This window comes from Peromyscus leucopus, chromosome 16_21, assembly GCF_004664715.2.
Source record: "Peromyscus leucopus breed LL Stock chromosome 16_21, UCI_PerLeu_2.1, whole genome shotgun sequence".
Lineage (NCBI taxonomy): Eukaryota > Metazoa > Chordata > Mammalia > Rodentia > Cricetidae > Peromyscus > Peromyscus leucopus.
In genome coordinates, this window is record NC_051084.1 from 32,665,913 (window position 1) to 32,689,574 (window position 23,662).

The 23,662-nt window shown below is 42.6% G+C and overlaps 3 pseudogenes; 1 reads left to right on the plus strand and 2 right to left on the minus strand.

Moving 5' to 3' along the window:
* Positions 1–3,627: 3,627 nt before the first annotated feature.
* Positions 3,628–5,432, minus strand: LOC114708877 (annotated as a pseudogene).
* A 2,347-nt stretch (positions 5,433–7,779) lies between these two features.
* LOC114708878 lies at positions 7,780–10,175 on the minus strand (annotated as a pseudogene).
* A 10,409-nt stretch (positions 10,176–20,584) lies between these two features.
* Positions 20,585–21,786, plus strand: LOC114708879 (annotated as a pseudogene).
* The last annotated feature ends 1,876 nt before the right edge of the window (positions 21,787–23,662 follow it).

Sequence of the window (23,662 nt, forward strand, 5' to 3'; positions counted from 1 at the left end):
TCCTCCTTTAGAAAGTCTATCTTCCTGAGGAACATCTCGGGATATTTTCCTTCAATATATTTTATGACCACTTGAGTTATTGCCAATGTGTCAATGACATGAGAAAATGAACTGTTACTGTGTTCCAAAGATTGAAGGATGTTTACTTCAGAGCTGATGTAAGCCAGACCATTGTGGTGTATCTCAAGGATCTTGACAGGCAGGAGTATCTGCAGAACATGGTGTAGCTTCTATATCTCTTGCCTCTTTCTTTCACATCCTATTCCTGAAATTGACTCTTTAGAGCTTCCATACTGATGGGAAACACTCTCACTACCTCTCTTGAAGGGGAGTGGGTGCTGAGAGGACCTGCACAGAGCATATTTAACAAGGGAGTCTATTGTGCAGATTGATGGCTGTCGCAAATGCTCAGTTGATATTTCAGAATATTGATTGTGTTTATAAAAAACTTAATTATTTGATGCCCAGGTGCTGAACAGGGCATCACATCCATGCACGTGTATCTGTGGAGCATGGTGAGACTTTGACATCCTGTGCATCTTTCTTCCACACCCTCTTCTTGTAATGGACTCTTCCCAGCTTCTACACTGACTGTAAAAGCTGGGTCACTAGCTTTCTTTTTCAGGGGACAGGGATCCCAAGATACCCTGCTCTCTTCTTTAAGAGGAGGGGAGGCTAAGAATTCCTTCATGGTTCATAATTAACCTGGGCGTATCATCTTGCTGATGGCTATCCCCAATGCTCAATTGGTATTTGAGAATATTGATTGTGGCTGTTAGTTTATTATTTGGTTCTTAGGTGCTATACAGGGCATCACATCCATGCAGGATTATCTGTGAATCATGGTGTATCTTCTGCATCCCTATCCTCATTATTACACACTTTCTTTCTGAAAGTGACTCTTCCCAGCTTATATACTGGGATTAGAAATGCTGTTTCACTAGTTCTCTTTAGGGGAGAGGAGAGGGAGGCTATGAAGACCTGCAGTGATCATATTTAACCAGGGCTTATCTTGCTGATGTCTATTCCCACACTCAATTAACAATATTGATTGTTGCTGGTGCATTTTTTAGTTGTGTATTAGGAATGACAATCTCATCATAGGTAGAGTCAATGATGCATATAATCTCTACGACCCTGTGAAGGATTTCCTAAGTGACAGGCAATACATGTTCTTGAATGTAGCCCTGCCTAGCTTCTTCCACAACCTGATATATTGATAGCTTGAGCCAAAAGGGAATCCTAAGTAATTGTGCAATGATAATGTGACAGGGTTTTGACAAATGGTAGGGAAAGGGGCAGATTATCATGGTGATTATCCTGTGCATATCATCTAGGGAGTTTTCTACATTTGGAAAGTGTCCAGTTACCAGGTCACATAGGACAATGACCAGGCTCAATGTATCACCTGCCAGTCCATTATAGGGTTTCCTTGCCAAGAGCTGGCACCCAATAGAGCAAGGATCCACAGACCTCCTCCAACATCTTCTTGTCTGCAAGCTGGGTTGCCTTACCAAAATCACAGAGCTTGACCTTGTCAGCTCCATCCAGAAGGACATTCTCTAATTTGATGAAGTACACAGTGCCTTTGGTGGGGAAACTGCACTAACATGAACTTTTGGAATATTGGTCTAGTGGTCTTCTCCACTAGATAGCCTATCTCTGTGAGGAACATCTCTGGATCTTTTCCTGCAACATACTCCATGACCACATAAGTTGGTGTCAGTGTGTCAATGACATGAAAAAGATGAACTGTGTTACTGTGTTCCAACGACTGAAGGATGTTTCCTTCAGAGCTGATGTGAGCTAGAGCATTGTGATGTATCTCAAGGATTTTGACAGGCAGGAGTATCTGCAGAACATGGTGTTGCTTCTGCATTGTGTGCCTCTTTCTTCCACATCCTCTTCCTGAAATTGACTCTTTACAGCTTCTGTACTGATGAGAAACACTGTCTCACTAGCTCTCTTATTCAAGGGGCATGGGAGGCTGAGAGGACTTGCAAAGAACATATCTAAGCAGGGAGTCTCATTGTGCTGATGGCGGTCCCAAATGCTCAGGTGGTAATTCCAGAATATTGATTGTGGCTGTTAGTTTATTATTTGGTGCCTGGGAGCTGAATAGGGCATCACATTCATGCAGTAGTATCTGTGGATCATGATGAGGCTTCTGCATCCCTTGCCTCTCTCTTACACAATCTCTTCCAGAAACTGACTTTTCCCTGCTTCTGTACTGATGAAAAAAGCTGGTTGACCAGCACTCTTCTTTAAGAGGAGGGGAGGCTACGGATGTCCTGCTTGGATCGTAATTAACCAGACCATATCATCTTGCTCATGGCTGTCTCCAATACTCAACTGGTATTTCAGAATATTGACTGTGGCTGTTAGTATATTATCTGGCACCTGGATGCTGAACAGGACAGCACATTCAGGAAGGAGTATCTGTGCATCATGGTGTAGCTTCTGCATTCTTTGCCTCTTTATGAACACCCACATTCTGAAACTTACACTTCCAGCTTGTATACTTATGGAAATACCTGGTTCCCTAGGTCTCTTTTTAGGAGGAGAGGCAGGCTAAGAGCTACTTGGATTATATATTACCAGCACATCTCATCTTGCTGATGGCTTTCCCTAAGGCACAATAGATATTTCAGAATATCGTTTGTTGCTGTTTATTATTTGGTGCCTGGGTGCTGAACAGGACATCACCTCTAGACAGAAAATATCTCTTGAGTATGGTGTAGCTTCTGCATCCCTTGCCTCTTTCTTACAAACCCTCTTCCTAAAACTGACTTGTCCCAGCTTCTATACTCGGAATAGAAATGCTGGATCACTAGCTCTCTTGAAGGGGAGAGGGAGGGTAAGGAGACCTGCAGGGATCATATTTAACCAGGGCTTATCTTGCTGATGTATATTCCCACACTCAATTCATAATATTGATTGTTGCTGTTATAATTTTAGTTGCCTATGTGTTAGGAATGACACAATCTCTTCACAGGTAGAGCCGAAGATGCACATAATCTCTACGACCATGTGAAGGATTTTCTTAGTGATAAGCAATACATGTTCTTGAATGTAGCCCTGCCTAGCTTTTTCCACAACCTGATATATTGATAGCTTGAGCCAAAAGGGAATCCTGAGTAATTGTGCAATGATGATGTGACAGGGTTTTGACAAATGGTAGGGAAAGGGGCAGATTATCGTGGTGATTATCCTGTGCATATCATCAAGGGTGTTTTCTTTATTTGGAAAGTGCCCAGTTACAAGGCCATATAAAACAATGCTCAGGCTCAACATATTATCTGCCAGTCCATTATAGGGTTTTCTTGACAAGATCAGGCACTAAATAGTGCAAGGATCCACAAACCTCCACCCCTCTGCAAGCTGAGTTGCCTTACCAAAATCACACAGCTTGGCATTGTCAGCTCTATCCAGGATATTCTCTAATATGACAATGTGCAATGTGTCTTTGGTGGAGAAAGTGCACTGCTGACATGACCTGTTGGAATATTGGTCTAGTGGTCTCCTGCACTACATAGCCTATCTCCCTAGGAACATCTCAGGATGTTTTCCTTCAACATACTCCATGACCACATAAGTCACTGTCATTGTGTCAATGACAACTGTTACTGTGTGCCAAATATTGAAGAATGTTTACTTCAGAGCTGATGTGAGCCAGACCATTGTGGTGTTTCCCAAGGATCTTGACAGGCAAGTGTATCTGTGGAGCATGGTGTAGCTTCTGCATCTCTTGCCTCTTTCTTCCACATCCTCTTCCTGAAATTGAGTCTTTACAGCTTCTTTACTGATCAGAAACACTATCTCACTAGCTGTCTTCAAGGGAGCGGGAGGCTGAGAAAACCTGAAGAGAGCATATTTAACCAGGGAGTCTCCTTTTGCTGATGGCTGTCCCAAATGCTCAGTTGGTATTTCAGAATATTGATTGTGGCCGTTAGTTTATTATTTGATGCCTGGGTTCTTAACAGGGCATCACATCCATGCACATGTATCTGTGGAGCATGGTGAGACTTCTTCGACATCCTGTACATCTTTATTCCACACCCTCTTCTGAAAGGGACACTTCCCAGCTTCTATTCTGATGTAAAAAGCTGGTTCATTAGCTCTCTTTTTATGGGACAGGGCGGCTATGACGACCTGCTTAGATCACATTTAACCAGGGCATCTCATTTTTGCAGATGGCTCTCCCCAATGCACTATAGATATCTCAGAATATTGTTTGTTGCTGTTTATTATTTGGTGCCTGGGTGCTGGACAGGACATCACCTCTAGACAGGAATATCTGTTGAGTATGGTGTAGCTTCTGTATACCTTGCCTCTTTCTTATACACCCTTATCCTGAAACTGACTCTTCCCAGCTTTTATACTGGGATTAGAAATGCTGGGTCACTAGTTCTCTTCAAGGATAGAGGGAGACTAAGAAGACCTGCAGGGATCATAATTAACTAGGGCTTATCTTGCTGATGTCTATCCCCAGGCCCAATAGATAACACACAATATTGATTGTTAGTGTTATGTTATTTAGTTGCCTGTGTGTTAGGAATGACCCAATCTCTTCACAAGTAAAGCCGATGATGCACACAGTCTCTTTGACCCTGTGAAGGGTTTTCTTAGTGGCAGGTAATACATGTTCTTGAATGTGGCCCAGCATCACTTCTTCCACAACCTGATATATTGGTAGCTTGTGCCAAATGGGGAATCATGAGTAATGGTGTAATGATAATGTGACAGGGATTTGACAAAGCTAGGAAAAGGGGCAGATTATCGTGATTATCCTGTGCTTATCATCAAGGGTGTTTTCTACATTTGGAAAGTGGCCAGTTACCAGGTCATATAGGACAATGCCTAGGTTCAATGTATCACCTGCCAGTCCATCATAGGGTTTTCTTCTCAAGATCTCTTGTGTCAAATAGAGCAAGGAGCCGGAGACTTCCAACATCTTTCCCTCTGTAAGCTGAGTTGGCATAGCAAAATCACACAGCGTGGTCTTGCCAGCTCTATCCAGAGTATTCTCTAATTTAATATGATTATGTGCAATGTGTTTTTGGTTGAGAAAGTGCACTGCTAACATGACCTGTTGAAATATTGGTCTATCTCCCTGATGAACACCTCTGGATTTTTTCCTGCATCATACTCTATGCCCACATAAGTTGTCAGTATGTCAATGAAAAGATGAACTATGTTACTGTGTTCCAAAGACTGAAGGATGTTTACTTCAGAGCTGATGTGAGCCAGAGCATTGTGGTATTTCTCAAGAGTCTTTACTGGCAGGCTTGTCTGCAGAATACGTGGGGCTGCTTCTGCATTGTGTGCCTCTTTCTTCCACATCCTCTTCCTGAAATTGACTCTTTAGGGTTTCTATACTGATGGAAAACACTGTTTCACTAGCTCTGATCTTCAAGGGGAGCCAGAGACTGAGAGGACCTGCACAGAGCAAATTTAACCAGAGAGTCTCATTGTGCTGATGGCTGTCCCAGATGCTCAGTTGGTATTTCAGAATATTGATTGTGGCTGTTAGTTTATTATTTGGTGCCTGGGTGATGAACAGGGCATCACATCTATGCAATTATCTGTGGAGCATGGCGAGACTTCTTCAACATCCGTTTCTTCCACACCCTCTTCCTGAAAGGGATTCTTTCTGGCTTCTATACTGATTGAAAAAGTTGGTTCACTGGTTCTCTTCTGTAGGGGACAGGGAGTCTAAGGGGTTCTACAAGGATAATACAGGGCATATCATCTTGCTGATGGCTGTCCCCAGTGCTCAATTGGTATTTCAGAATATTGAGTGTGCCTGTTAGTTTATTATTTGGCCCCTGAGTGCAAAACAGGGCATCACATCCATGCAGAAGTATCTGTGGAGCATGGTGTACCTTCTGCCTCCCTTGCCGCCTCTTTACACACACTCTTCCCAAAATTGAAACTTCCTTGCTTTTATAATGATGGAAAAAGCTGGTTCACTAGCTCTTTGTGAGGAGAGGGAGGCAAAGAAGAGCTGCTTGGATCACCTTTAACCAGGGTATCTCATCTTGCTGATGGCTCTTTCCAATGCACAATAGATATTTCAGAATATTGCTTGTTGTTCATTATTTGGTGCCTGGATGCTGAACATGACATCACCTCTAGACAGGAATATCTGTCGAGGATGGTGTAGCTTGCCTCTTTCTTAGACACCCTCTTCCTGAAACTGACTCTTCCCAGCTTCTATAATGGGATTAGAAATGCTTGTTTACTAGCTCTCTTCTTCAAGCAGAGAGGGAGGCTAAGGAGACCTGCAGGGTTCATATTTAATGACAGCTTATTTTGATGATGGCTATCTCCACAGCTTAATTGATATTTAGTTGCCTGTGTGCCAGCAATGACACAATCTCTTCACAGGTAGTGCCGATGATGCACATAGTTTCTTCAAACCTGGGCAGTATTTCTTAGTGGCAGTCAATGCTCTTGAATGTGGCCCCAGCATAGTTTCTTCCACAACCTGTTATGATTTCCCTTTTGGCACAAGCTAACAATATGAGTAATCATGCAAAGATAATGTGACAGGGTTTTGACAAATAGTAGGGAAAGGGGTACTTATTTGTGGTGATTATCCTGTGCATATCATCAAGAGTGTTTTCTACATTTGGAAAGTGCCCAGTTACCAGGTCATATAGGACAATGACCAGGCTCAACATATCAACTGCCATTCCATCATATGGTTTCTTGCCAGGATGTGGCACCCGATAGAGCAAAGATCCACAGACCTCCTCCAACATCTTCCCGTCTGCAAGCTGGGTTGCCTTACCAAAATCACAGAGCTTGACATTGTCAGCTCCATCCAGAAGGACATTCTCTAATTTGATGATGTACACAGTGTCTTCGGTGGGGAATCTGCACTGCTAACATGAACTTTTGGAATATTGGTCTAGTGGTCTTCTCCACTAGATAGCCTATCTCTGTGAGGAACATCTCTGAATCTTTTCCTGCAACATACTCCATGACCCCATAAGTTGGTGTCAGTGTGTCAATGACATGAAAAGATGAACTGTGTTACTGTGTTCCAACGACTGAAGGATGTTTCCTTCAGAGCTGATGTGAGCCAGAGCATCATGGCGTTTTTCAAGGATCTTGACAGGCAGGAGTGTCTGCAGAATGTGGTGTAGCTTCTGTATCTCTTGCCTCTTTCTTCTACATCCTCTTCCTGAAATTGACTCTTTACAGCTTTTATACTGAGTGTAAAAGCTAACTCACTAGGTCTCTTCCTTAGGGGACAGGGAGCCCAAGATACCCTGCATGGATCATAATTAACCAGGGCATATCATCTTGCTGAAGGCTGTCCCCAAAGCTCATTGATGTTTCAGAATATTGATTGTGGCTGTTTATTATTTGGTGCCTGGGTGCTGAACAGGGCATCACATCCATGCAGGAGTATCTGTGGATCTTGGTGTTTCTTCTGCATCCCTTGTGTTTTTCTTACATACTCTCTTCCTGAACATGACTCTTGCCAGCTTCTATTCTGATGTAAAAAGCTGGTGCATTAGCTCTCTTCTTTATGGAATTTGGTGGCTAAGAAGACCTTCTTGGATCACATTTAACCAGGACATCTCATCTTGCTGATGGCTTTCCCCAATACACAATATACATTTCAGAATATTGCTTGTTGCTGTTTATTTTTTGATGCCTGGGTGCTGAACAGAACATCACCTGTAGATAGGAGTATCTGTCAAGGATGGTATAGCTTCTGTATCCCTTGCCTCTTTCTTACACATGCTCTTCCTGAAACTGACTCTTCCCTGCTTCTATACTAGGATTAGAAATGCTGGACCACTAGCTCTCTTGAAAGAGAGAGGGAGGCTAAAAAGGCCTTTAGGGATCATATTTAACCAGGGCCTATCTTGCTGATGTCTATCCACAGGCTCAATTGATATTTCACAATATTGATTGTTGCTTTTATGTTTTTAGTTGACTGTGTGTTAGGAATGACACAATCTTTTCACAGCTAGAGCTGATGATGCACATAATAGCTCTGCTCCTGAGGATTTTCTTAGTGACAGGAAATACATGTTCTTGAATGTGACCCCAGTATAGCTTCTTCCACACCCTGACATAATGTTAGCTTGTGCCAAAGGGAAATCATGAGTAATCATGCAAAGATAATATGACAGGGTTTTGACAAATGGTAGGTTTAGTGGGCAAATTATTGTGGTGTTTACTACGTTTGGAGAGTACCCAGTAACCAGGTCATATAGGACAATACCCAGGCTCAACATATCACCAGCCAGTCCATTATAGTGTTTTCTTGCCAAGATCTGGCACCCAATAGAGCAAGGATCCACAGACCTCCTCCAACATCTACATCTTTACAAGCTGAATTGCCTTACCAAAATCTCAGACTTGGCCTTATCAGCTCCATCCAGAAGGACATTCTCTAATTTAATATGGCAATGTGCACTGTGTCTTTACTTGAGAAAGTGCACTGCTGACATGACCTCTTGGAATATTGGTCTAGTGGTCTCCTCCTTTAGCCTCTCTCCATGAAGAACATCTCTGGATCTTTTCCTGCAACATAATCCATGACCACATAAGTCATTGTCAATCTGTCAATGACATGGGGAAAATGAACTGTTACTGTGTTCCAAAGACTGAAGGATGTTTACTTCAGAGCTGATGTGAACCAGACCTTAGTGATGTTTCCCAAGAGGTATCCAGCGAACATGGTGTAACCTCTGCATCTCTTGCCTCTTTCTTCCACATCCTCTTCCTGAAATTGACTCTTTACAGCTTCAATACTGATGAGAAACACAGTTTCTCTAGCTCTCTTTTTCATGGTAGAGGGAGCCTGAGAGGACCTCCACAGAGCATGTTTAACCAGGGAGTCTCATTGTGCTGATGGCTGCCGAAAATGCTCAGTTGGTATTTCAGAATATTGATTGTGGGTATGATTATTAGGTGCCTGGATGCTGAACAAGGCATTACATCCATGCAGGTGTATCTGTGGAGCATGGTAAAACTTCTTTGCCATCCTATGCCTCTTTCTTCCACACCCTCTTCCTGATAAGGACTGTTCCCTATTTCCATACTGATGGAGAAAGGTGGTTCACTAGCTCTCTAAGAGAAGGAGCCTAGGAAGACCTACCTGGATTACCTTTAACCAGGGCAGTTCATCTTGCTTATGGCTCTCTTCAATGCACAAATAGATATTTCAGAATATTGATTGTTGCTGTTTATTATTTGGTGGCTGGTTAACAGAACATCACCTCTAGACAGGAGACTATGATGGGGTAGCTTCTGTATCCCTTGCCTGTCTCTTATACACTCTTGTCCTGAATGTGACTCTTCCTAGCTTCTATGCTGGGATTAGAAATGCTAAATCACTTGCTCTCTTCAAGGGGAGAGGGAGGCTAAGAAGACCTGAAGGGATGTATTTAACCAGGGCTTACCTTGCTGATGTTTATCCCAAGTCTCAATTGATATTTTACAATATTAATTGTTGCTGTTATGTTTTTTAGTTGCCTGTGTCTTAGGAATGACACAATCTCTTCTTAAGTAGAGCTGATGATGCACATAGTCTCTTCGACCCTGTGAAGGATTTTCTTAGTGGCAGGCAATACATGTTCTTGAGTATGGCTCAGCCATGGTCTTTCCACAACCTGATATATTGTTTGCCTGTATCAGATGGGAACTGTGAGTAATTGATCAATGATAATGTGACAGGGTTTTGAGAAATGGTAGGGAATGAGGTACACTGTCGTGGTGATCCTGTGCATACCATCACTGGTGGTTTCTACATATGGCAAGTCCCTAGTGACCAGGACATATAGGATCATGCCCAAGCTACATATATCACCTGCTAGTTCATCGTAAGGTTTCCTTGCCAGTGTCTTTGAGGCCCAATGGAGCAAGGAGCCACAGACTTCTTCCAACATCTGCCACTGTTTAAGCTGAGTGGCCATACCAAAATCACAAAACTTGGCACTGCCAGGTCCATCAGGAAGGATATTCTCTAATATAAGATTATTAGTTGCAATTTGTCTTTGGTGGTGAAAGTGAAGAACTGACATGACACGTTGATGTATTCGTCTTGCCTCCTCCTCCTTTAGATACTCTATCTCCTCTAGGAATGCTTCCAGATCTTTTTCTGCAACATACTCCATGACCACATAGTTCATGACCACATAGTTCATGACCACATGAACAATGTTACTGTGTTCCAAAGATTGAAGGATTTTTACATCAGAACTGATGTTAGCCAGAGCATTATTGTTTCTCGTGGATCTTGACAGCCACCTAAGCATGTGTGGAAAGGTGGCAAGCATCACCTTCCTGAATGCACCTCAAGCTTGGTTTAAGATCCTGACAGCCTTCTCAAGGCTGTCTTCTTTCCATGGGCTCTACATGATGTTCAGCTCCATTTCATTCCCAGTAATTTGTGGGAAATTTCAGGACACACAGAGTTAGAAAAAAATGATGTAATTTTAGGATGGTAGATTATAGCTATGAATTATCTGTCTTGAAATCTGAAATATCCCAAAAAGCCTAATGATGCCTTTAAGGTCCTAGAAATACAAGAAAAATCCAGAGAATAATTCACATAAAGAAACTGAATCAGAGTGTAGCATAGGAATGCTCAGTCATACCCCAAGGATACTTTCTCAACTACATTCATAGCAGCATTATTATATCATAATAGCCAGAACCTGGAAACAACCTGGATGCCCCTCATCCAAAGAATGGATAAAGAAAATGTGGCACATATACATAATGGAGTACTACTCAGCAGTAAAAAACAATGATATCATGAAATTTGCAGGCAAATGGATGGAGCTAGAAAATATCATCCCGAGTGAGTTAACCCAGACTCAGAAGGACAAACTCACTCATAAGTGGATACTAGAAGTACAGCAAAAGATAACCAGACTGCAATCCACAGCTCTAGGGAGGCTAGCTAGCAGGGAGGACCCTAGGAGGGTCCTCCAAGATTATCCAGTGAAGGAGAAATAGATGAGATCTACATGAGCAAACTAGGTGTGAAGCAGGGGGGGGGTGTTAACATAGGTAAACAGGAGGTTCAAGCTGGGCCAGGGACAGAGGTTGAGAGCAAGGAAATATGGCAAATGAAGACAACATGGGAACAGGAAGAAAGAGTGCTAGGGAAGTTCCCAGGAATCTACAAGGATGACTCCAGCTTAGACTACTGGCAAGAGTCAAGAAGGAGCCTAAACTGGCCTACTCCAGTAACCAGATGGTTGAATATCCTGTCATCATAGAGCCTTCATCCAGTAACTGATAGAAGCAGATGCAGAGATCCACAGCCAGATACCAGACCGAGATCCAGGAGTCCAATGGATGAGAGAGAGGAGGGATTCTATGAGCAAGGAACATCGAGATTATGGGAAAACGTACAGAGACAGACAAACTAGAGGAAATGCATGAACTGTGGACCAATAGCTGTGGAGCCCCCATGGTACTGGACTAGGCCCTCTGGATAGGCAAGACAGTAGTTTAGCTTGAACTGTTTAGGGCACCCCCAGGTAGCAGGATCAGGATCCATCCCTGGTGTATGAGCCAACTTTTTGGAGCCCAGTGCCTATGGTGGGACACCTTGTGCAGCCTTGGTGCAGGGAGGAGGGGCTTGAACCTGCCTCAACTGAATGTACCAGGTTCTGCTGACTCTCTATGGGAGATTTTGCTTTGGAGAAGGTGGGAATTGGGAGAGGTCAGGGGGGAGTTGGGGGGGGAGGCTGGGAATAGGGAGTGGGGGATCTGTGGTTGGTATGCAAAATGAATTGAAAATTACTTAAGAAAACCTAAACTTTCAAATGAAAAAGGGGGGGCCAGTAAAAAAAACACCCTGGCCTTGAGATGAGAGCCCCAAGGTTAAAAATAGACATTGAAAGAAATACACTTTGGCCATGAAAAAGAGCCAAAGAAACACAATCTGCCCCTGACCAACTCAGCACAAAAACCAATCAATTCCTGAGCAGGAAAACCAATTCCCACCCTGGAAAAACTCCACCATTAAGCAGTCCTCTATAAGTCCTGTGCCTGTTCAGTTGGCAGCTGCCCTTTCCACCCCGGCAGAGGCAGCCACTCTCCTGGATTCCTCCCTCATAATAAATCTCTTGAATGAGGTATGTGTGAAGACCTTCTTTCGCTTGACTGGAGCAGAGAAGCAAAGGCATCTCTGCTGGGAAACTCTGTTACTGGAGTAGAGCGGAGAATAACAATGTTCCGCAGAGCAGAACTGTTAACACTTTCTCTGGGGAATCCTTCCCCTAGTAGAGCAGAGTTGTTACACTCCAGGGGATCTGAGCAACAGATCACTTCATTAGGGAAACTCTCCCCTACTGGGGTAGAGTTGTTACATTGAGGAGGCCTTTTTCTGGAGCAGAACTGTAAGGTGCTGTGTTTAATAGTGTCTTTGTGGTACTCCTTGGCTACAAACTGCCAGAATACTTTTCCATCCACGCTGCAATGCTTACAGTTAGTATATAGTAACATATGTTCTAACAGACAAAAATTGAAACCAAGTTGAAAAAAAATAAATTTTCAAATAGGAAATCGGTTGATAATGAAGAAATGATATTCATAAATCAAACCTAGGATGTAAGCCAATAATGTAAATGCAAACATGAGACAGTAAACCTTAATCCCTAGAGGCAACCAAAACATTGGAAACAAAACTCACTCTAGCAAGGTCCTGTAGACTGGAGATTCCTAGTCTATCAGAGCCAATTTTAAGTCCAATTGCTCTGTAGGCAACCAACAGCTGCTCCAAGATATAAGGACAGGAGCCCGATGCAGGCAGTGCCTAACATAGACTAGTTGTTAGCATTCTTCATAATGCCTCCTTGTGATGTCACCACAAGCAACTGACCAATCATGAGTTATCAGAACTGACAGGGGTTTGGATCAGGTTCTGTACCACAACCAGTGCCCTGAGTATTTCTCTCATGGCTGGCACCAAATCCAGAACCAGAATCCACTCTAGGGAGGAAGGGTTTATTGGTGCACAGGCTTTCAAGATTCTGAAGTCATGGTGGTGGGAGCATCTTTTTCTGTATAGAGCTGGTAGTTAGGTGGCTGGTGACACTGCATTAGAAGTTCTCTATGCCCAAGTGGCACAGTTTCTCTATCTAGCTCCATATCCATGTATTCCACAAATTCCCAAACTAGAAACCAAGTGCTCAACACATATGACATTTAACAAAACCCCTGTGGTACTTTGGATTAGAGATGTCTCATACAAACTGGCCATTTGAACACATGGACACACAAGGACAGTTGATGGTACAGTTGAGGAACTTTCTATGGTGGAGCCTTAGTGGCAGAAGTCCATCACAGGGACTGTCCTTGAGATGAACAAGCCTAGTCTGCTTTTGTGTTTCTCTTCCTGCTTGAGTTTGAGGATGTAGCACTCAGTCTCCTGCATTTGCCATCCAGTACGTCATGCCTCTGTCAAATCAATGTGGGCTCTTATCCCTCCAATAATAAGCCAGATATGCTTGCTCTTAAGATTCCATGTTTGTGAACTTTTATCACAACATAATAGTAACCAATAAGCATGGCCTTAGCGAAGAGGGTTCCTACCCATCCCCATACCACCTGTGTGGTCCACAAGTCAAGGCAGATTGGTTGCTGTCTCATAGTCACATGTTAACTGTCTCTCTTCTGCCCACCCCCACCAGAGAATCAATGAACCCTGCAAGTAGTCTCAATTGCAGATCCTCTGTCATGTAGCGCAGGCCTCATATTAAATAAGCCTACTTTTTGGTGGTGATGGACCCCCTGTTCCTAGAGGAACCTTGAAGTATATGGAAACATACTTTATCTGATGGGAGAGGGAACTACTCCAGACTCACTGGATGGCCATTCCTGGAGTCCTTTTGCCTGGAAGGAGACTATCTCCTAGCATCACAGTCTTTCTATAACCTCCCATTTTTACCTCACTCTCCACAACAGACATAAACTCATACAAGGTGAGATACAAGAATCAGTGGAAAACTTAAAAGTCCAAATAATAAAACTAGGCAACACAGTCTAAAAGAACCAAAGGGATAATAGTGTCTTGTATTATTAGGAAAATTCACTGATGACTCCATCAATCTAAAGAAATAACTGTAATGATCAACAAGTGTTCCAGTAGTTCATAAAACTAATAAAAGGGATACTTTCAAATCTTTTCATATAACAAACTTTTCATAAATGCTTTATTCTCAAACCAAGTAATGTCACCTTGAGAAGGGACAAGTATCTGACAGTATCCTTGACTAAGAAATGGAATATCCTTAAAGAGAGTACTAGATCCTTGACTTCATAGTCAATGACACACTAAAAAGATCATTCTTCATGGTCAAGATCCCTTCACTGGGAACAGAAGAATCAAGCCACATACAAAAATTTAAAAAGTGTGTAACATAGTCACAACATTAAATGAACATAGTCATCCATGAAGAATGAAATGCCACTACCAGGGACAAACATGGAACTAGACAAAGTTTTATCACAGATAACCCAATTCTACAAACACAAAAATGTTAATTTTTATCTCTGGACATATGCAGACAAGGGGATGAATTTTGCATACTGGGAAGTATTATTGGTCACATGATGTGGGTAGAGAAGTGACATCGACCTAGTGAATATCACCACAGTTTGCTACAGGAAGAGTATCTTGTCCTGATCAAATTCCTCACTGTGTTCATGAGTACCACCAAAGTATAAAAGAGCCAGGACATAGCCAACAGTGACAAATAAGGTTGAAAAAAAATGGAAAATCTCAGTCAATGAAGGAATAGAAATACAGCCAGATTTTAAAACAAAAATGAATATTGTCAAAAAGTCAATGAATGCCAAACACCAAAAGCTAAACAGAAAACCAGGGAAACTCACTTTTCCAAGATCCAATGAGTAGGAAAAGTCCAAGCCTATGAGAAATGACTGAGTCCAACTGCTCATCCACCAACCACCTCCTTTTCTGAAATACAAGGACAAATCCCAGCCCCAGGTAGTGCCTTATGTGGACTGGTATCTAGGTTACCTCTCAATGAATCTTTGTGATGTCACATGCAATGGGCCAATCAAGGCTCAAGAAAACCCACAGTATTTTGTTTTCCCCTCTTTCTGTTTTGAACACTAATTCATTCTGTGGCTGTGATCAAATAACTTTAAATGCTTTACTTATGAGTGGAGAGTGTCTTTAACCTCACCTTTACAAGGGCCTAAGGAAACATAATGGGGAAATTTGTGGGGTGGACATCAGGAGTGTGATGCAGTTCGGTACATGGCATTTTCATCCCCTGTCCCTCCCACCACCTAAGGTTTTCTGGTAGGTCCTATGTGCAAGTATTGCACAGTGTTCACAACAGCACATCCTGCTGGGGATCAAATATACAAACCTATGTGATAGTGGTGACATTGCACATCACATCCCTTTCCTGGACCCTTGCTACTTCAATAATATTAATAAATGTAACAGAAAAACTTACAATGACAGACTGGAGAAACTTTGAGCTTTCCAGGGTAGTGGACACAGGTGTATTCACTGCTTCCAGTGGAATGTATGTGGGGTTTTCATGGAATTTCACTCCAGCCCTTAATTCTTATTAGTTTTGCCTTTTACAGACTAAGCTCACCATAACCACTTATAGGGTCAAGGCTTTAATGTTGACATTTAGAGTGAGGAGTATACAGGAGAGCAGATCACTGACAGTGTGATGCTCTAAATCTCACAACACATCCACAACTCCTGTCTCTGATGGTCATGAGACTTCAATTATCACTGGGAGTTTGTGAGTTCATGTGTCTGACATGATCCTGTTTTCTCTAAGTATCATAAGTGAAAACTTTAGCATGTATCAGGAGTCAACCAGTGTGTTTACAACTTCTGAATGTCATTTCCCTTACACAGTCCCATTCTATGTTTCTGTCTCCTACTCCCATCATTTAATTTAGAAAATATAGGTTCCATGACTAACCTTGATCATGTTCAGGAATGTCTATGCTGAGACTCCTTTTCTTTGATTGCAAGAATTTCCCAATGCATTTGGGATTCTTGAACGCAGCACTGGTTATGTGTGAAAAGGGGTGAATAGAGAGCAGGTATGGCAGGAATCAGGGCCTGGATCCTGCTTGGTCGGGAGGATACTGAAAAGATTTTCAAGGCTGGCTCAGTGATGGCCGCAGGAAGGACAGGATAGCTGAAGATGAAGACAAAGCCTGCAGTCTGTCCTTTGTGACTGGGGACCATTTACCTGATATAAGGCACAAACTTCCTAGGTCTGAGCTGATGGATTCCTAACCAGATGAATGGAAAAACCAATATGTCTTCTTTGGCCATACCTCATGTTCTTTTAGAAATTGAGAGCCACATCCCACGGGCCACACAACATCACAGCATCATTTACTCATTCTCTTAGGAACACTGGAGCAATATGAAGGGTACAAAGCCCCTTAGATCCATGACCTTGAGCAACTTACATGGGCATTCCATGGGACTCCTAGGTCTTTCCTCTTCGAACTAAGCACAGCGGCATGTTAGTACAGAAAATGAAGTCACGAGGCCTCTGATCCACTCAGTGTCCTTGGCATGGGCTGCTGTGGAAACCTCTTACCTTCATCCAAACTCCCCACTCTGCTGAGCTTTCACTCCCAGAGAGTTTTCATGGTATGGATTGTATCTGGTTCTCTCTGCTGGGCAGTGAACCAGGGATCATGAGATCTCATAGTCATTTGTGCCAGGCTGCTTGTCCTTTGGCTTTGGTCTTACCTTTAACTTCATTCTTACAGTCCATGGAGAATCAACATCATTTGGGTGTCATTTTCCCTATGAGGTCTTGGTCACTAACCTATGACATTGAATGTCTACATAGTATGCAGGAAAACCAAGGTGGGATGGTAGGTATTTTGTGGCCAAGACATGGGATGATCAATGGCGATGACATTCCACATTGCTTTACTGGGGTTTGCATCTCTGTGGAGCTGTCCTCCTTAAGTCTCACCAGGTGGTTTCCAGAGCCCACTGGTGTCAGAAGTGCTTTACCTTCCCTGGGGCTCCAGCAATGGAAAAGCTGTGGAGTAAGCTGCTGGGTGAGAGCAGGGAAGGTGAACACAGTAACATGCCTTTCCATCAGGGCTTTACTCATGGGCAGTCTGCTTCCACCAAAGGTGCATCAGTCCTTCTTTGACATAGTCCCTGAACCTGGGTTATCCTCCTGACCACCCAGCACTGGCTCTGCCAGACCTTCAAAAGTGCTCAGACTCAGCTCCAACAGTAAACTCCCATGGCTCACAAATGTATCTGCCTAATGATATCAATATATTCCCAGAGTAATAGCCATATTTTCTTGTGCATCTACAGACCTCATCTTATTTCAGTGCCCCCTACCCTTGGTGAGTCAAGACTTGTCCAGTTGGGATTATGCTGAGCAGTGTGTATTGGGAAGAAGAGTGGTGTTCAGCAGTGACTTATGATGTAGTGTATGTGGTATTGCAGGTGTAAATTACATATTGCTGAGTCAAGCCTAGCATTATGGTGGGTATTTTCACAGGATGAGGCAGGACACATGAACTTCTATGTATCAGGACCTATTGGCCCATAACCCCCACAAAACTGCTATATGCAGCCTTGCTACACTCCATTTCCCTATTTCTCAAGTCCTAGGTGCACTGCTTGATATCAGGCCCCACTGAACACCCAATCACCCCAATTCACTTCTGTCATCTTAACACACTTCAGAAATACATCAGATCTTCACCTTCACTGCAGGGCAAGGCACTGCAGCACACTCTCTAATCCATCACTACAACAACACACACACACACACACACACACACACACACACACACAGCTTCTTTATAACAGAATCATCACCATTGATGATTCTCTGCTTTTCCTCATTGTCTGTTGTTATGTCTCCCTTTTCATTTCTGATTTTGTTAAGTTGGATGATCTTTCTCTGCCTTTTGGTTAGTTTGGGTAAGGGTTTGTCTATCTTGTTGATTTTCTCAAAGAACCAACTCTTTGTATCATTGATTTTTTTGCATTGTTTTCTTGGTTTCTATTATTTCAGCCCTCAATTTGATTATTTCCTGGCATCTACTCCTTCTGGGTGAGTTTACTTCTTTTTGTTCTAGAGCTTTCAGGTGTGCTGTTAAGTCACTAGTGTGAGATTTTTCCAACTTCTCTGTGGGCATTTGGTGCTATGAATTTTCCTCTTAACACTGCTTTCATAGTAGTGTCCCATAATTTTGGGTATGTTGTATATTCATTTTCATTGAATACTAGGAAGTCTTTAATTTATTTCTTTATTTCTTCCTTGACCCATTGATGATTCCACCGCTTCGTCTATGTTGTGTTATTCAGGTCCTGCTGTTGTAGAACCGATGGGTTCCGGTGTTGCCATATTGCTCTTTATGTTATTGCATGCATTTTTGCACTGGTGTCTACCCATCTCTTCCTACAATAGGTGCAAAAGGTGTCTGTGTCTGAGGGAGCTGCTCTTGGTCCAATCTGTGCATTCTATGTCTGTGTCTTAGAGGACCACTCTTGGTCCAACTGTTGCTCTTGGTTCAATCAGAGCTGGCAAATTTCGTGTCTCAGGGAGATGCTGAGGTTGCAGGGGGCTGGGTGGGCTTGGGGGAGGGAGTAGGTCTTGTGGACTGCAAGGTCCAATGGGGGGTGTTGGTGGAGAGGCCTGCCTGCAGGAGTCTTCCCTGCTGACCTGAAACTAGGGCAGTAATGGGTGGGTGTGGGGGACCCACCACAGACCATTTAGACTAAAGAGTGATGCTCACAATCCTAGGTGGTTCAGAATCCAGGCGTGGGCTCCTGATTAGCCACCCAGTAGGAACAAGGGCTCATGGGCTAATCCACACTCCAAAGTGATTTTAACAAACAAAGAAAGCTTTGTGGGTCCCATAAAAGCAAAACAGTCTTGGTAGACAGCAGCCAATCAGGCTGTACCTGGTGTTGCTTGAGTAGATGTGTGCCTTAATACACGGTCTATGCACACTGCCTCTGCCACTGGTGTCCTTGTTGTGAAAGCTATGCCTTCAACATCACAAGACTGGCACCAACTGTCTCTTAGCCACCCAACTTGTGCTGTGCATCCTGATCTGTGACCTGACTGGTGACATGTACAGAACTGAGCCAATTAGATTGGATAGCCAATCAGGACTCTCTCATTGGTCAGATTGAAGACATGTGACTGATGTCTGCCCTATAGTGATTTGGCACTCACCTGGACTGCAGGTGGGAGTCCTGTGAGAGCAGAGTTAGAGCAGAAGTCTTTGCTTGTTCTGTGCCTTTTGTACAGGGACACCCCAGCTCATCTGCCTCTTCGCATACACTTCTTCTCTTCAAGGGTCTCCTTTCAGTTTTGAAAAATAGACTTGGTTTCTGAAGGTAGAATTGGGGTTTGGTCTTCGTTTCTAGTCTGTCCTAGAGTGAAAGGTTCATCAGTCAATATCTGAGCACAGTTGACTTGTAATCATGCCTAAATGGAGCATCAACAGGCACCCTGGAATTCCTATCTTCAAAGAACTAATAGTCTGAAACAAAAAGCCAGACTCTCTTAAGAATCTATCATCCACATCTTAAATGTGTGCAATCCTTTCCCTAAGAGCCCCTTCTCTTCCTTAATGCCAGTGCTGAGGTCTATGTTAAAACCATTACTTTGTAAACCCAAAAGTTGCATCATGAACTAGTCATGGCTTGTCATACCTATACTGGTCATCAATAGCCTAAAATTAAAACAATACAAAACATTACCAAACCAATCTATTATTTTCCTCACCAACTTTCCCCATTCCTGGTGCTACATTTGTGACAGGCCATTTTAATCCAGAAATTTCTATTTCTCAGTTGTAGCAACTTGCAAAAATTATTCCATTCATGTGTTTTCTTGTACTTTGGGAAAACACTGTCAATCACTTGGCGAACTAGTCCTCAAATTTCCAGATGCAGTTTTTTACATTTCCTCAGCATCCCTGCCCAACCTGAATTAGGTCCTTTAAGGGCTGTTGTTCTCATGTGGTTTTTGAGAACTTCAACATGAAGAGTGCATCTAAATCTCTCCTGCCAACTCCCTTTCCCCTTGTGCCTCAGCTTATCCCATGTACCCCTCCAAAAATTATGATCTCTTTATGAGTTAATGCATATATATGTGTGGTTTGTGCATATACCTACACACATGTCTTTCTAACCTGAGTACATTTAGCTTTACTCATTTGTCCCTGAGTCTACTGGGAACCACTGGGCACTGGGCATCCTATGTGGGAGCTTGTCCCTGGAGGAGACTGATTCTCCCTCTCTCAGTAGACACTGACTACTCTAACTCTTCTTCTAGTGGTGTTCATGTGGAACTGTCCCTGTCCCCATTTGCATATGTACTGCTGTTGTCGTGTTTGTCTTGTGTATGCAATCACACTATTGAGAGGTGCAGCCTAACTGTCCCATAAAAGACATAATTGCGGGAACTTTCCAGAACGCTCGGCAGGAGGTGGAGAGGCAGCGTCTGCCCGAGCTGCGCTGTGCTACGCTCCTCTTTCCACTCTCCGGCGCCGGCCCGCTCACCGGCTGTGAAAAACGGTGAAAGAAACCACTTACTATGATGTTTTGGGGGTCAAACCCAATGCCACCCAGGAAGAATTGAAAAGGCATACAGAAAATTGGCCTTGAAGTACCACCCTGATAAGAATCCAAATGAAGGCGAAAAGTTTAAACAGATTTCTCAAGCTTATGAAGTTCTTGCTAATTCCAAAAAAAGGGAATTATATGATAAAGGAGGTGAACAGGCTATTAAAGAGGGCAGAGCAGGTGGTGGTTTTGGCTCACCCATGGATGTCTTTGATATGTTCTTTGGGGGAGGAGGAAGGATGCAAAGAGAAAGGAGAGGTAAAAACATTGTGCATCAGCTCTCAGTGACCTTAGAAGACTTGTATAATGGTGCAACAAGAAAACTGGCTCTTCAGAAGAATGTGATTTGTGACAAATGTGAAGGCCGAGGTGGTAAGAAAGGAGCAGTAGAGTGCTGTCCCAACTGTCGAGGGACTGGCATGCAAATAAGGATTCATCAGATCGGACCAGGAATGGTTCAGCAGATGCAGTCGGTGTGCATGGAGTGCCAGGGTCATGGAGAACGCATCAGTCCTAAAGACAGGTGTAAAAGCTGCAATGGAAGAAAGATGGTGCGAGAGAAGAAGATTTTAGAAGTTCATATTGATAAAGGTATGAAAGATGGTCAGAAGATAACATTCCATGGTGAAGGAGGCCAAGAACCAGGACCGGAGCCAGGGGATATTATCATTGTGTTAGACCAGAAGGACCATGCTGTTTTTACACGACGAGGAGAAGACCTTGTCATGTGTATGGACATACAGCTGGTTGAAGCATTGTGCGGCTTCCAAAAGCCAATATCCACTCTCGACAACCGAACCATAGTCATCACCTCTCACCCATGTCAGATGGTCAAGCATGGAGATATAAAATGTGTGCTAAACGAAGGTATGCCAATATACCATCGGCCATATGAAAAAGGACGTCTGATCATTGAGTTTAAGGTGAACTTCCCTGAAAACGGCTTTCTCTCTCCTGATAAACTCTCTTTGCTGGAAAAACTCCTTCCTGAAAGGAAGGAAGTAGAAGAGACTGATGAAATGGATCAGGTAGAACTGGTGGACTTTGATCCGAACCAGGAAAGACGGCGGCATTATAACAGAGAAGCATATGAGGACGATGAACATCACCCCAGAGGTGGCGTTCAGTGTCAGACCTCTTAATGTGCCAGTTACTCTGTCATTCTATATGCAGTAGTGAATATGGGAAGGACTGTAATCATAATATGCTCACTACTTGGCTATTGTTTTTGTTTTAATATTCAACTATAGTAGTGTTTTTAAAGTTAAATGAAGAATAAACACAAATATAAAAGCTCTGACTTTGACCTGCATGTATGATGACTTCAAAAATGTGCAAGATGAAGTTTAATATTTGTAAAAAAAAAAAAAAAAAACTACTTTAAAAAGTTCCCTAGCATCCGTTAGATCGTATCTTGTGTAACTGATAATAGCTGTGTACATTAGACTGTCAAGCTAGGTATGTGTTATATGACCCTTAATTGTTAAGCTGTGGTATTAAAATTCTGTATTTAATGATAATCAGAAAAAGAAAACAAGTAGTAGTGACATGTTGGTCTGTCTAGTTGTATGTAGTGGACTAATTGTGATGCCTTTGCATTGTATTGCCTCAGCCATTACTAGAAGGTGGCATAATACATAATTCCACCTGTTGTTAGTGATAGAAATGATACATTCCTAAAGAAGTATATTGTAAGCTACTGCTTAAGGGCTTGCTCTTCTAGATTGCAGTCCCTTCTGTTGTGCCATCTTTTAAAAGTATATATACATATATACATACACACAGTTAAAAAACATGGTCACCTTTCTTCCCTTTTCAACCATGATAAGCCCTTGGGTAGTGACTTCCAAAGCCCAAGTAATTTACAAGTTAAAGTGAAGAGATCTTGTATGTGAAGAAGTGATTTGCATGTATAATCCAGGAAAGGCGTTCCTTGGGTCTGTTACAGGCTTGCTATTTGACTTAGGCTTCAATGTAACTGCAATTTAATGTTGGTAGTATATAGCAAATTATGTATAGCTTTGTTGTATGTTTTAAAGTCACATGTCCACATGCTTAAATCTGGATATCAGAATTTAAGCAGTTAATTGAAATGTATGACTGTCTCCTAATATACTGATTACAAAGTGTTAAAAAAAAGATATAATTGCAGATTTATCAGTCTAGATTTAGCATAGCATAGTCACTTTTCTGCATTTCAATGAGTTATGGGTCTTTATGATAGTCTCACATTTAAAAAAGAAGTTGCTTGATGAGGGCCAATTGCTACACTTATCCTTGGGTACAAGGATATGTATTTGGAATACAGTTACATATTGCATTGGCTTACAAAAATGGAAGTATTAGTTCTCTTCTTCTTTCTGGTTCATGACCTCTCCATCCAAGGTTAGTTGTCTAGGTTTACAGTACCAGACATGGGGGCACTTCAAAACAACAACAAAACCATCTGGGGATGTAGTGACAGTGGTTCTGAGCACATATGCAGATGTGTGTTCAATTCTGAGTGCCACATACATCATGGTTACTGGCACATGCCTGTAATCCCAGCTCTCTTGGGAGACAGAAGGAACAGAAATTCAAGGTTATCCTCAACTACACAGAGAGTTTGAGGGCAGCCTGTGTGACAGGAAACTCTGTCTTTAAAGAAATGTACTTATGCAAATATGTAAAATCATGGAGGAGGACTGGGTCAGATGGGCATGAGTACCCTTGGCTGAGGTGTCCAAGCATGGCACAGTGACACAGCTCCTCCCTGCCCTGCATGAGATACCAGCACAGGTTTCACAACATCTAGGAGAGGGGATAGCTGCATAGTGGTCCATAAAGTGAGGCCATCATGTGGTGACTGCTGCGGGTACACTTAGTACCTTGTTTTTAATATCCACTCAATAAGATTATACACTAGAATAATGGACATCATTAAACAATGGCTGTCATTAACAATGAACTCTTAAAGTCACTGAGACATGAATAATCATCTCTGACAAGCTGATTCCATCTGAGAAATAAAGAGAATGGTGCATTGGTTTCCAT